Source organism: Diabrotica undecimpunctata, chromosome 1, assembly GCF_040954645.1.
Source record: "Diabrotica undecimpunctata isolate CICGRU chromosome 1, icDiaUnde3, whole genome shotgun sequence".
NCBI lineage: Eukaryota > Metazoa > Arthropoda > Insecta > Coleoptera > Chrysomelidae > Diabrotica > Diabrotica undecimpunctata.
The window spans coordinates 80,137,537-80,154,180 of NC_092803.1; the positions used below are offsets into that span (position 1 = coordinate 80,137,537).

A 16,644-nucleotide genomic window follows, 5' to 3' on the forward strand; every position below is an offset into this window, starting at 1 on the left:
ATTCTTGATTAAAGTATTGGTATTAAAAACTTACTATGAGTTGATTTCGTAATGTTTTCTAATAAGTAAATCCAAAATAAAGTAATAAAATTAAGAAAAATGAACAAGTTTAACATGCTTTTTAAAAGAAATCTTCTATTTTTTTTGTTTTCGTTTGACAACGATGTTTCTCTCTCCCTCCATCGTTCATTTGCAGAACGTCATGAGTTTGCCTCATTCGATTGTTCGACGAAACGTAAAGCAATCTGAAAAGGACAAAACTTTAGGCAATGACAACAAAAATTAAGAACCTAGCTAACTAATTAGGCCTACTGTATAAAATTCTTTCCTCTAAAGCATTGAAAATCTCATCGACAGTCTTGTGCTGCCTGTTGCCTATTGGGTCGTCATCTTCGTCGTCTGATATGCTCAGGTTGTCTTGATATAGAACCATATCAATGATGTCCTGGTCGATAAATTCACGTTCTGAGTCATTAGCTGCTAACCACTCACGTATCTCTTCTTAGTTAATTTCCTCATATTCCGGCAAATTTTTAATGAAAGGTTTTATTTCTTCTGTCGTTTCCTTACCATTTTCTTCTTCAGGATCGTCAATTAAAATCTTATCCAAAAGTTTGTTCCAGCATTTTTCCAAAGTTTAAGATTTGATCTTGGCCCACGACTAAGCTTACCAATAAACATGTTACATTGTTAAAGATTTAAGAATTTCAGGAAAACTTTTGGATTAATTCGTCTCCTGTAATAACAGATGTCTTAAAAATGCTCCTCTATAATGTCTCTTGAATATCTCTATGACTCGCTGGTCTAACGGCTGAATTAAGCTTGTGACATTCGGTGGCAAAAGTCTGACAATTGTCACCATTTTGTAGATTTTGAGGGTGAGGGCGCATTGTCAACAAGCAACAATGCTTTGATGGGAATGTTTTTTGATTTTAAAAAGGATTTTACACTTGAGACATATTCATTTTCGAACCATTCTAAAAATAAAGTGGTCGATATCCATGAACTTTTTTGGCTTCTATAACTAAAAGTGCTTTTTCGGAAATATCTTGTAGAGCTCTTGGTTTTTGTGACTTCCCAACACATATAGACATCAATCGGTGAGTGAAATTAACGCAATTGTTTACGTTTTGCGACAAACATTTACTATTTATTGACGTAATTATTGAAACTGTAAGCCGTTTCGGTTAAACGATGTTTCGGTTAAAAAGGTTTCGGTTAGGGAGGTTTTACTGTATATATAAATATATATGTATGTATGTATATTTGAATTCGATACCAGTTTTCGTAAAATTTTTCTAGTACAATTTTCGTAAAATTGTCGTAGCCATTAGAGCCTTTTATATGGTATATATTGTTTATATGAATGTTTATTTCTATATAAATAATCAGCAAGTTCTTTCGTTTTTATTGCAATTTTCTATTTTTTACTATATATATCCATTCTATTTTTATCTAATTTTTTTCTACTTTCCTACTCGTTTTCAATACTTCTTCGCTCACTATTATTGATACTTTACCTCGCTGTTTTTTCCATTATATCTTTTTATCATGCTCTTTTTCCCTGTTACGGTTTCAACTTTTTGGAATATTATTTTAATCGCTCTTTTAATGGTAGCTGCTTAATCTGTTTTGCCCATATTTTTAACATTAAATGCTTTAAATTTTTGCCTACATTCTTTATATTTTCTTTTTATCCGCTTCATTAAGCTTAGTAAAATAAATGTTTATTTATAAACTCTTGTCTTCTAAGGTCTTTGTTTTTATTTTAATAACGAAAAATATTCATTAAATTGTATTCAAGTCTTGTTAGCCGCAATTTGCCGTGATTATTTTTTATTTTGCCATAAGTTTACAAACTGTTATTCCCAGCCACATCTAGTGACCATCTCTTTATGCATCCACTCCACCAGGGTATATTCTACGATAATGAGACTATTTTTAGTATCGGAACGGGGGATAATTGGACGGAAAATAGCGTATAATGGTCGACCAGCAGATAAAATTCAACGGGCTTGATTAGTTATAGTGTGGTTGGCACAAAGCGCCATGAATCACTTCTTCAACCTGCAAGGTCGTAAGGTTTTTGCTTTATTTTCGATTGATTGGAAGTCTGTCGTTGAGACAGTGATGCCAGTGTTACAAACTTGTTTATAACTTTGTACTATTCTGCCTTGAAGATTGTTATATTTGTTTAAATTATCTGACAAATATGACATAATTTTTAAAAAAAATTTAACTGGTTTAATTCATGCTTACAGTTGCTGTTTGTCTTGGACTTCCCAATCATTTTTCATAACCCTTTCAATATAACAGTAACCAACAGTTTTCTTTTGAACCAACTTCAGTGACATTTGGGGCAAATATATTTTATCCTTCTAATAATAAATAATAATAATGTCAACATATTTTATAAGCATATTTGTACAAAATTAAAAGTTTATCAGCAAATTTTAGTTTTCCTTAATATTTGTGCTATTTTGACAGTGTCAAAGTATTTTAACCCTTTCACCACTATTGGTACATATATCTCCCAACAGATACTGATTAAAACAGTTGAAACTTATTGGGCAAAAAATGTTCACATCTGTTCGTATTCAGTGCTCTTAAATCTTTGTCGAGCAGACAACGCAAAATATACTAAACCGCGTTACTTAATATTCAGTAATGGCGAAATATATCAAACAGGTACAAAACGTTTGTATGTCGCTTATCCCATTTTAAGAAAAATAAACCCGTTGAAATGATCCAGAGTAAATATTGTAAATATATTAGAGGAGTAAACAACTATAAGTAAGCGTAGTAGAGGTATAGACGTTATCTTTTGTACCTAAAGTGTATTTTTTTTTGGTTTCAAATGTATATATGTATATATTTGTCCCAATTGTAAGGAGTTCACTAAAATAATTATCGGCATTTTCTAGTTTTTTAAGAACATCCCTTAATGGCATAATGATTCTAAGAGATTTGACTGAAATGGAGTTACAAGAACTCATGGATAATTTGAATGATCTCTCTGATTCAGAAAGTGATCCATTTGCAACTTTGTGCAGCATCAAAACTACTATTGGGACAAAAGATCTCACAGCAATATATTTTTTCAAAATTGTTCAGAAAATTGTTACCGATATTTCTTATAATGTATTATTAATATTCTTTATTAGTTTATGAAACACTTTCATTAATTAAAAAAGAAACATATTTCGTGATGAAAGGATTAAGTAATATTTTATTTTAGTTTCTTTTGACAAGAATAATCAAAACCTATTATATTCTGAAGGGTTATTCATATCACGATTCAGGTAATTTAGTAAGATAAAAGAAGCTTCATTATTTTATTTCCTGTTTATTTGTCTTTTTATTTTAAACCATTGGAGATTATTTTAATTAGTAATGTGGTGGCGCATATCCGAGATCTATAAAATTCTGTTTTAATATACAACATGCTCATTGCTTATGCATCCTTTTAAATTTTAGTCTTATTAAAGTTTTTAAAACACAAGTTTGTTTCAAAAACATGTAGTCTGTAATAATAATAATAAGAATTTTTGAAAAAATAAATAATAAGAATAGGCTATTGGATAACTTCATATGTATCTTATAGGATTTTAATTGTTCGAGAGTTTTAATGTCCTCTTTGACCGACAATGGAGCTGTGATTATTTAGCTTAGTGGTAGCTTTTTGCATGAGTTGAACTTTATGTTTCAAATTTAATATTCAATGTTAAGGTATTTTCTAAATTCAAGTTTTTATTATATTTGGTTCGTTACTAGTGTGCCAGCAAGTGTTAGATAATATTTTCCATGTAGTAGTTGTTTTAAATTTTGATCAATAGTCGGATTTGTTATCTGTTTTGTATATTTATATCGATATGTTTCTTAAATAACTCTTTCAATTTTATAAAAATATTAAAAAATGGGAGTATTAAAGAGGTAAATAATTTCTACAGAAAAGTTTAAACGTCTGGCAACTGCGCTTGATATAAACCCTTTGGTATTTTCTTCAGATAATTAGGGCATTTAGTATGCATCATTGTGTGGTTAATTAAATTTAAAGCTTTTTTATCTAGGTTTATATTACCTTTTATATACCATTTAACAATAAATCTGAATTTAGTTCTACCATGCAATTAGAAAATAAAAGGTAAACCTTTATTGTAGCTTTCGCAAAAAGCTGTTAATGAGTATCTTTTAAAGGCGCTAAAGATGCATTATGTGAAGGATAAAACCGTAAAGATTGGTAAAAAATGAAAACAAAATTAACGATTCTTCAAACTGAAAATAAAACATAATAAAATATTTTACCTGTTTTTATACATTAAATATAAATATGCGTATAAAAATTTAATGAAACATTTGATTATTAATAAACTCTCATTAGTTAAATGATTAATTCATTGAATACAATAAATCAGCATTCGCGTGTTACGTGATTTAAAAAATCATTTGGGTAGAATGCAAATAACGTAATCTAAGTACATTTATTATCAAATAGTATCTGGGATATTGGCGGATAAGTACATAAGGAGAAAAAAGTAACAATATTAAAAATATGAAGATATATAGAGTAGATAATATACTGTTGTTACTCGTCATTCACAAGTTAAGAAATTTGCAAGGATAAATATAGGTAGATTTTAAAAGGCATAAAAATTAATGGAAAGAAAACCATGGTACATGCAATTGATAGATCTAAAAAGAAATAAATTAAAAAGATAAAATACTTATATATAAGAAGTAGTAGCTAATGATCTTAAAATCATTCTGGAATACGACAAGTGACAACAGCACCACATAAAGACAGTGGGAGGGAAAAGGGGAGGCCTATGTGTAAAAGTAGGTAGAATAGGCTACATCGAATAAATAGAATCGGAAGCAGAGTTTGTATTTTTCAATGTAGGATTACGCATACACACTTACTAATTAATTTAATTTTGAAAAAATTTTTGGGAAGCTAATATAATAAGTTATGTTCTTCGAATTACTATAGAAAATAGAAGCAAAAAAATCACTACAATCACTGGTTCTTATGCTATCTAATTTTGGACAGAGCTCTTGTCTTTTTTTACTGGTCCCTATCTGGTGTTGTTATTAATCCTGTCTAAATTATTCTCTTCGTCCCTTATACACGATAATATATAACCAATAAACTATCTATTTATTTTTTATTTCATTTAATGACTTCACATTTAAATTTTCATATATTTCACTACCACTTGCTACGCAAAATGTGTCTTGTTGCTGGTGCATTTCTATAATCAGTTCAATTATTTTTCGATGTTTAAATTGTTTTGATCAGATTAATGTATCAAAAGATAGTATAAGGGAATAGATAAAGTACATAGAACCATTTTTCTACAAGCGACTATGAATAAAGTCATTAGTGAAGATCGTATCTATGTCTAGAAAAACCGTTACTGTATATAATTGTCAGTCGCGAACGATTTTTCCGTAACTATAAAGTTTTTTAATCCTCGCGCAAACGGAAAGCGATCAATTTATTATAAAGGCCTCTCCATCTTTGCATAAAAACACATTTTATTTTTTGCCCTTTATGCCAAATATAAATAAATAATATATTCAGTTGTCTTTCATATGCTTAATCAATAAATATTTAAGTGACAGTTTTCCCTTACGTAATACACGCATTTTAATTTGAGTCAAGCAAGAAGTGTTAAGAAATGAAAGAAAGGAATAAAAGGTAAACACACGACTTCAAGGTTATAATCATGCATATCAACGTATGATAATGGATACTCTGCCAAAAATGGTATCCAATGATTATAATTCTACGATTTTACATTGAATTATTATCGCTCGAACAAACTAATTCGCATTTTTATTTCTGATCATAAGTTTTTCCATTTGGCTTAAAGGTAGTGGCAAAATGTCTTCAAAAATTACACAGGGAGAAACTTCGTACTGAAATAAATCAACATCATATCATTCATATATGATGGCTAAGAATAAATTTTAGCAAAATAAAGAGTGTGATAAATATAGCTGAAAACATAAATCACAAAACACTATCAGAAAAAAACAGTTATTTTATGTTTTTGTTAACTATGTTTTCACATGTTTTTCATACACTTGGTTTTACTAAAATTCATTTCAAGACACAATAAGCATGTCACAGATGATTCAGGCATTGTCCATTTACCTTAATAGCTGGTTTCTTCCACTGTAGTTTCTTGAAGATATCTTCGCAGTAATAATTCCAAAATGTAATAGATATCTTCCCTTAATTACTTATTTATTTTAACTGCATTTGTCACTGTCCATACTTTTCCATTTTTGTAAGATCAAGTAAGATCTTTATATATTGTATTACAAAAATATATGCTATCTTTTTATGTGAATGGTTTAGCCTTTTCCTATTTACGCCGCTGTTCAGCTCTGTTCCTTGTTCTATGTACCCAATAATTCAAGAAACAAATCTCGATATAAATCAAACGGGCTTTGCAGAGGTGCTGCATCTTAAAGAGCACGATCTTATGCAAAGCCAACTTGTATACACTGCTATTATTACTATGTAGGCAGATTAGCATTCTGTAATTTCGAGAACAACTTCGTAAATCTTAATGGGCTGCTATTTACAGGCTCGTTATTTAATTTAAACAAAGACAAGAAAAGTGGTCGTATAGTTACATACATATCTGCATGGAATGTAGGAATTTCAAATTATTAAAGAAAATTTGCATACAATTCTTGTTGTCGTCAAAATGATAAATTAAATTTCCAAGGCTGTTTGTTTCTGATGATTGATGTTTTATATAAGTAATTATACTATGAAGTTCCAGTTCTATTTTTTTCCTGCTTCTCTTTTTCCCTCTTGTTTATTCTTTAATTAAGACTTACCAATGGTGTATATATTGAGAGATATTGGTATGTTACCTTAGTTTATCTATTAGTTTTTAGTTGATATGAATCTCCAGATCACCAGACACACTTTTAAAGACTATAAATCTATTTTTTTTGTCTTACCATTGTCGCCTTCTTGTTCTTATTAATATAAATCTTATCTTTTACTCTGTACTACTTGTACATACTAAGTATGAAGCAATGGTATTACACTATTGTTTATTTAGCATTGCTTTCGCTTAATTTGTATTAGTATTTTAGTTTCATTTTATTAGTACCCAACATTCAATTCAGTACATTAATTGTTTTGTTAAAGATGATATAAAATATGTTTCGCCACTTTAACTTACTTTTTTACTTTGTCATGTCCAAACGTAATCATTTCTGGTAATCGGCTTAGAAATCAGATCAGTCTTCTATCTTCCACTGAAACAAATATTGGTTACACGTGCATAAGATCTCACTTTTATCGAGCTGGCCTTATCTTGCCCTGTTGGTGTTCACAGCGATCACGCCAGATCTCATTTGATTCACTAGTGTCCATGTCCTCCAGTCGCAATTCAAACCAATCGGTGTTTTGGGTTTGGGAGGATAACAGGCTGGAGGTTCCACTGAAATGCCACTAAGGAAACTTTTCCTGAATTTCAGTCGCGGGTCGCGTGTGAGGGCTCTTTCGCACCGAACATTACATACACATACAACTGTCGTTAAATGACTGTCTGACGCGCTCGGTGTACTCCGCGGTTCATCTTCGCAGGTTCAGTCGGTCGATTCTAGCACATTGATATAGTTTCTCCTGTGGCGTTGCTTATAGGCATTGTGTTGGTATTCAGCATGCTTTGTTTAGGTCTACGTCCACTTTCCTAGCATGTGCCAATCTACTTCAGACAGGACATGTACAATGTACAGATAGGACATGCATATTCGTCCGTTGAGAAGCTGAGATCCTTGAGAGTAGTTAGGAGGACGTTTGTATAGGGGTGGTGCTTTCAAAGTGGTCTTTTGGTAGTGTGCTTTATAAGCGATTGTTATGTTCATGGCTTAAACGAATCCCTATCATTAAAAATTATAAGGTCTCGATATGCATCCTTAAGCCTGGTTTAGGCTCCTTTCAAGGTTCTGTCCTGTACGGCCTAAGCAAAGAAGTGCTCCGCAGTTTGAATAGTTAGTTGGTGTACACGTTTAACAGCATGGTGATAGTACCTCACCCCAAGCTAGACCATTTTTTTGGTTTCATATGGGCTTTTCTCCCCCTTATGAACTATAAATTTTTATCTACGCTTATGAATTTGTTATTTACTGTTTTGACCTTTTCAAGGAGTAGTCTATAGCTGACAGTGTCATACATTGCGGTTAGGTCACCGAACGCCACACCTGTAATTATTTTTCCTGGTAGCCCTGTTCTATGTGTTTGGTGAGATGTACAGTTATTTTCTAGTCTAAACTTAGCCTGTTCGGGAATCAGACGAGGCTCGAGAATTTATTCGATTATTAATAATTCTTTTATAAAGTTTGTACGGGTGGCATAGTAAAGAGATATGCCTGTAACTACTGGCAATATTGGCAGGTTTGCCTTATTTCAGCAGGGCAATAGCTTTTGTTTTCCTCCAGATTTTGGGTATTTGGATTGCAGATACATATCAGTTAAATAGTTCTAGCAGCTACCGTTTTATACCTGTGCTAAACGTTTTGACCTGTTCCAAATATAGTTCATTCTCGCTTGCTGCTTTGTCGTTCTTTATGTATCCGATAACAACGTTTACTTCTTTCAATCTGAAAGTATAAGCAAACACGCTTTGGCGGTTGGTTGTCAGCACGGCAGCATTTTTTGGTTTTTTCGGAGTGATCGACTGGGTTTTTCATTGACTAGTAGACTAGAGATTATCACAGATTTTTTATCACAGTTTAGTTTCTTGACAAGGTTCCACGCAATCTTACTGCTATGTATCATATCCATCTACTCTAACAAATCTATCCATTTTCACTACCTACCATCACTTATGGCATTCATAGGTTTTCTTTGGATTCTATGATTTCTTTACCAAAGGGGTTGGTTTAGAACAGACTTTATGATTTACTTAGTAGGTCGCGTCAATCGCTATTAAAGCGTGTCGTTGTCTACAGCCTCTAGGAATGTGCCTTCAGGAGTATTTTACTATTTCGATCGTCCAACATTATAATTTGTTGGGGTAGCTTTGAGGTTTCCCAGTGCGCAGTCTATCACGGGAGCGTATCATAATTTATTTACCTAAATCGATACAATGATTTACCAAAGAACATGATAGCGAATTAACTTGCTTCAACCTGCACAAAACTGTTTTTTGCAAGTTCTGGATTTTTCAGTCCTAAGTTTGATAGACGTGTACTTGTGTTGGTATAAGGTTCAAAATTTTGCTCGCAGACGATCATCAAAAATGTAGAAAGATAAACAAAAATTTAAATGGCGATCTTATTACCATGTAGACCGTAATAAGCAATATAATACATTACAATTCGAAGGACCACTCACTAACGTGGGAATAACAGAATACAAGCAATAACAAAAATGTAATTTAATGACTAACTTTGTTACTATAACTAAATTAAGATCTGCTCCAAGTTTTTCGTAGAGTTTTTATATTTATACCGCTGATTTACAGTTCGATTCACACAAATCCGCGAAGCACAAAACAACACTCTAGCATTATTACAGTTGTAAGGTCTCTAACTAGGACATAAACTAAGGATGTTTAGTTTTAATAAACTGAATTAACAATAAGCGTTTGCAAAACTTGTGAAATAAGCTTTTAAACTATAAGCGAGACCCACAATATCTATATAAAATACGAGAAATTTTTTACTCTAATCTAATTAAAGAAATAACTAATAAATACAGCGTCCACCCTGGGTGGAGTATAACTTTCTACTAACTACATTTAAATTATAATTGCAATGCCTACAAGAGGGTTGGTGGAGACAACTTCAAAATTTCTAATAATTAGGTAAAACCATCTTTTAAATGTTTGCTACCCAGGATATCCTGGGTAAATTTTTTGGTGGGTAAAAACATCTTTTGAAGGTAAAAATTATTTTACCACCAGAGGCGTAACAACACTTATTACAGAAATTTATCTATGAGGCCCGACGAAACTATTTACCAAGATTTATGAATTTATGTTCTGTATATAAAATTTAACCGATTGGATATAAAAACATTGGAATAAATTAGTGACCAACATTCTATATATTAAATTTTTGTTCCAATAGGTTTAAGACTTTTTTATTTACGAACATATCCTAACGGTACCGTTCTTTTTGAACTCTAAATCAAGTATAAGAGTATGGGAGTATAAAGGGTATACTCAGACTTTCCCAATCTCACCGATAACTTTTTCGTTATTAAATGCCCATCAAAAAAAAATCGGTTGCCTGTAAAGTCGGTTTTACGGGCGAAGATTTTACGTGACAACGTCTTTTTCTCGGTAGAATATTTATTGATATGAATATTATTAAATTGCACAATAGGAACAAGGAATTGAATGAAAATAAGAATTGCACAAATTTTAACTATAGAAATATATTTTGTTTACTAAAACATTGTACATGTAAACGTAAACTTAACTAATTTCTATTTGAGTGATTTTGTTGAGGATAGGATGATGATAGGAGAAATATGAAATGAAAGGAAGTGTTTCTGCTGTAATGTGTCTTGAACGCCAAGAACGCTCGAGAAAGACAGAGACACAAGCACGGAAGCACGCACCGATTCAACGCGCCTAATTCTCTAGTGCTGCGCGCGCAGCGGACCGATCATGTTTGAGTGGGAGAGAGACGCAAGGCATTCGCCGGTCTGGCGGGCCTCTCTCTCGTTCGGTGACTCACTGTAACAGACGTGAGCGGGCGTTACACTTTTTCATGAATGACTCCGAGCCACAACCTAATTTAAGACGTTGTCACGTCAAAAACTTTTTAATAACTTTCCAAGGATAATAATAAAAAACATTTGTTATTTTTTATTATTTTTATTTTTATTATTAAAATATAATTTAATGTTGTTTTTACCTTACTATTTCTATGTACCTATTTCTAAAATTTTTGTGCAATAATCACACTAAAAATATTCCTGTTAGCAACCATTCTTTAGTTCTTGGAAAAGGATAATAGATAGATAATGAATGTACAAGAACTGTATATAAAACATTTATTTAGAAGTCATTACTAGCAGCAATCAAACAGTCAAGAAACACTTTTGACTTTTCCGTAATATACTATTATTCCCACATTTCCTTATATTTGTTACAAACATCTCCGGTTTTGTGCATACGAGGTCTAGGGTCATTTCGTGGCTTTACTATACGTCATTCGATAATAATAACGGTATGGTACACTATTCCGTCTAGCAATATAATGACACCATCTGCCGTTTGGATGTTTTTGACCTTATTTGGTATCAATGGAACTCATCGCAATCTCGAAATGGTCGTTTGTTGCTAATCAGCTATGCCAAATAAATCGATTGAAAGGGTAAGGAAATAATAGTTTTATATACAGTGTTGTAAGATAATAAAATTTTGAAAACTAGTTTTGAAAACAAATTATGAATTATGATATTACGAAAATTATTAGAAACTAGATGGACATTATCTTTTGCATCTTTTAGAGGATATTTCAAGTTTATTGGATTTCGGCGTTTCCTGTTTTGCCGCTATCTACAGTCTTAACAAAATTGTTGTTGATCCATTTTTTCGGAAAATTTGGAAAAAATCAATAAACATTGTGAGCGATCTTTATGAATACTGCCGAAAACGAGAGTTGTGTTTCACGATTTAAGAACCAAAGAGATAGACCATTTCTTCTAAAAGTGATCTTTTTATTTACTAATTTACGAGGATCGCTAATTATTATCATTATCATACTCATCGTATTTTATTTATCATGTTCATCATCATCATTAATAATTAACATGGTATATGGTTGCAATGTTAATTATGAAACTTTTTAGTTTTTTTCATCAAAATTAATGCAAGATGAGATTTTCTTTAACTAGTAAGTTTTCATATATAAGTATATCAATAGATTTAGATATATAGAATTAATATTGTAGTACTATAATAAAATAAATAGAGATTCGAATAGTACTATACTATTGTATAATATAATAAAAAAATTATATAAAATTTGAACTTAAGTTCTGTAAAACTGTCGTTAGAATAGTAATGAAAATTTTATTACTATAAAAAATTTTATTGTAACTAATATAATATCCATGTATCTAACCTAATATGACTTTTTGTACCTACTTAATGTTTAAAACAGTTTTCAATTAATTGACTGTAGTATATATATACAAAACGAAACGATATAATATTTAGATATAATTTCAAATGTATATAAAATGAGGTTGCTTAGTAACAGCTTAAATGTTACCATTTTATGGCAAACAGTTTGACTCAGCAATTCAAACGTTCTGAAGGTAGGCTTTTAAGATCTCTATTTAGTTAGCAAAGATAATAGGTAACTGCCAAGTGAATAGATCCAAACAAACCCTTTGCTTATCCGCAATAAGCCAGACACGAATGATATGAATTGTTATAAAATGTGTCAATAAATTAGATTTGTTTGCTATACTAAAACAATTTTTAATTAAAGGTGTTTAATTGGCAAAGTCGCACTTAAAGCAACGAAATCATATTCCACTTATCAACTTTGCAGAGGCGTACTAAAATAATATTTTAATTATTTATTTAAACATATAGTTAATTACGTAAAAATTAAATCTAAAATCGATATAATTGACTTAAAATTATTTAATTTACATTTAGAATACAAAATGTTTCTTTATTAAAAATTGTAATGTTTTTCCTTGAAAATGAGAAAAAAATATTTTTGGTTTTAACAGGTTGACTGCCACAAAATTTTTTTAAAAAAGGTGCCAAGTTGAAAAAAGTGCATCTGGAAATCAACTGAAATACTTCCATTACTAATATTTCACCAATTTCATTTATTAGTCCCAATTTTTGAAAAAATAATATGTCAGCGGTAGAATACGACCGCCGGGACGTGGGCGACATACTTATTCCCGTGGTGCCAAGCGGTCGGTCGGGCGGTCGTTTTCTTCATGATGAGACTTGTCGAGTATTATTCTGCTAAGTGGTTGTTTTGACCAATATTTTATCAGTAGTGGTTTGATTGTTAGTAAGACAAGTAAGATGATTGTGCTCCTGTTATTTTTAGAGTTAGATAACAGTAAAAACAATTATTATTTCTTGAAATAATATGGGAAGTCGCGGTAAAATGATGGTTGGTATGGTTTTAGAAAGCAATGGACGTTCAGGTAAGATATAATTTTCATATTTTCATATATGTTCATACCATATTTTCAGATGTAAATAATCCTCAGGCTGTAATGGAATACAATGAGGCAAAGTCCTCAACTGACCAGTCAGACCATATGGCAAGTTATAATTCACCTCTACGAAAGTCACTGAAATGGTATAGGAAGCTCGCTTTGCGGAAACTAACAAAAATTCGGGTCAAAAAAGTAGTAACTTACTGTGACAATTGTAAAGTTCAACCACACCTTTGTTTAGATTGTTTCAACAAACACTTCAAATAACCGATACATTTTAATTTCTTTTATGTTCTTGTTTAACTTTTGTATGTCTTTTAGTTTGTAATGGATATTTTTTACAGTTTTATATTTTTTACTCGAAATAAAGATATGTCAAAATTTCGATATCATTTCAGTCTCCCCTATTCAACCAAAATGAAAACTGATATGTACATGCGACGACTGTATGCCACGGCGGTCGAATACTGCAATAACTCCGCTTCTCTACACGACCTCTGGCAAAACAAGAACTATATCACAGACCGTATCAAATCGGTCGTATACGACCGTCGTGGCATGGAGTACTTATTGAACTGTCGGTCGCATACGACCGCCTGGCAGTTAACCTGTTAAATTTCTCTTAATTTATGTGTTTTTGATCAAATCTAATAGATTAATTGTCGAATTTCTCTTTGTTCATTGTATCGGCCGTTAATGGGATAATACAACATAAAAAATAAAATTACCTTAAATTTACTTTACTTACCTCAAAACTATTTTAAAAATAATAATAAGGTATATTTAATAAATATATTCACAAGAATAGAACACAACATACCAATGCACATATATAATGTGGAACAAATAAACTCTTTCTTTCATTCCAGATTAGCGAACTGTTGATAAGTTTATCGATGTTTCAAACTATTTAATGAACTTATCTAACTATACGCTCGTGAATCGCAATAATAATTTTATGGGACTATTATACTTTTCGCTTATTTGCATTGGCGAATCATGCACAATAAAAATGACACCAGTAAAAATTTACTTCTGACATTTAACATTGTTGCCGTTAGGTCTTGGTTAAATTTGTAGATGAGCTGTTTTATTTTTAATTAATTGTTCACTAGAAAATAATTTTTGAGTATAAAGTTAGTTCTATTTATTACATTTAATTATGGAAGTGGACTGAAATCAGTGGAGTTTAATGTTTTTTTTTACTTTATATGCTTTATAATGGATATCCTTAATCTTTATAATGATTTTCACCAATTAATTTTTAAATAATTCCTTCTCAGAATTTTCCTTGAATTTATTTTTATTATGTGTTTTTTCTGATTTATCAGTTTTATAGAATTAGAAAATATTTAAATTAGGTTGTCTTAGGCTACATGTATTCTATATTATAAAAGATGTAAATTTGTATTCCGCTTAATTGATTAGGCTTGTAAAAAATAATTGTCTTTTCTACAATAGTTTGTTCAATAACTAAACAATAATAATTAAAACTATTTTAATTTCGCATGTCGCTAAATTAAAGACCCATGATCAGCACAGCATACATTCTTCATGGTGTTTCATATCTCCTGAGCCTGTCCGTTTCTTTACATTCAACTATTCAAACCAAACTACCCTTAACTCACTTCGTTTTTGTCTTATCAAATAGAACCACGCAAGTGAAACTCCCTTTTTAGCTTCTCAAAACAAGCAGGTAAATAGTTCATCTCACGCGCCTCAAATACAAGCAGATTTCAAATTTATTTTATTTTATTAAATAGTTAAGTTAATTAAATTATACAATGTTGGTGCATCTAATATTTAAGTACATGAAATTATTTTACAGAAATATACAGAAGAAAATCGACAGTATTTGTTCCAATATTTCGTAAATTACTGCTGCTGCTGGCCCGATAAATTATAGGGTTGCCGGATATACAACTAAACATTTTTGTTCTATAAACCGCATTTATTTGGTTCTATGAACAATTATTATAAACAGTTGTGTATATTAAGAATATTTTATTTGAACATTTATGTTTTATAATATTATTCAAAAGGGTAAATAATAAAATAAAAATATTTCTACCGGAAATCTTATTTTCGTTATTCCATTTTTAATTTTACTATTTATTTCACTATTAATAATCCGCAATGTTGCCACTTTTTGGTCGCTGGTTCTTCGAAAATTGCATCTATTTTTTATCTACCAAATGTAGAAAGGTGAAAATATAGTTTTAAATATTTGCTTTTGGATCGTCGAACCAGCTGCCCTATCATTTCTTATACAAGGCTACTATAGCCACTATGAACACACTATAAACTGGCCTAGTTTACATCCTTTCACCCTATTCAATGAATATCGTCTCTGAAATGAGGTCGGAAAACGGGTGCTTCTCAATGAAATTTAGAAGGGCATTCAGTTGAGGGAACTATTTGTTTAACAAATAAAATTGAATACAGTACAATCCTCGGCTACGAAACGGGATTGCATTCAATTTACTACGCATTGATAGATGTAAATATAGAAACAGGAAATTAATGAATCAATATCTGCACGTATACAAATATTTTATGCATACATGTAGTGTTGTTCATTAGAAGAAAACCATCTCTTTGAATTATCTGTGTATATAAATAATACAATATGTGACATACGAGGCTTGCTTGATTCTTTAGTGAATTGACAGAACTTGCATAAATACGAAGGAGGCCTTTTTGTCATTTTAAAAATATCTTTTAATAATACAAATATTACACTAAGGAGCCATCTGTTAATTTATGCATTTTTGACAGTAGACCAAAGTGAAATAGTTTTGTTATACTACAAACAATAGATAATACTGTTTTAAGGGCAGATAAAAGTACTGTCGCATAGCAGCTGTCACTAAATTAAAATCTGTATTAATAACACTAATTTTATGAACTGATTTAAATGTTACTAAAAAGTCCCTCGTACCGTATTCGATAACTTACGTGTCAAATTTTATGAGGCACGAGGTATACTGAATATCTGAAATAACATTATTCATAAAATTTTAATTAAAGAATAGTGCACATAGGGTACCGGGATTACTAAATCTTTTAAGTTCCACCGTTTTTTAACCTTCTATGAAATATGATTGTAAGTAGAATATATATATATATATATATATATATATATATATATATATATTTAATATATAATATATATATATATATATATTTAATATATAATATATATATATATATATATATATATATATATATATATATATATATATATATATATATATTAATATATATTTAATTAAACTCTGTATTTTATCCATGGGTTATTTAGGTCCACTATGGACACAAAATACTATGCCACCAAAGAAGGAAAAACAGTTTTATCATCACGTTTTTCAAAAGAAGCCTGTAACCAAACTATCAATGAAGGTGTTATCGAAAAGGTGCTTCTTAGAGAAATGTAAAAAAAAATAATACAGAAG

General features: G+C 30.7%; 1 protein-coding gene across 1 annotated transcript in view; it reads left to right on the top strand.

Annotated features, from left to right (window-relative positions):
* tyn (trynity) overlaps nt 1–16,644 on the top strand; it is a 305,927-nt gene that overhangs the window by 205,445 nt on the left and 83,838 nt on the right. The gene's annotated exons all lie outside the window — the stretch shown is intronic.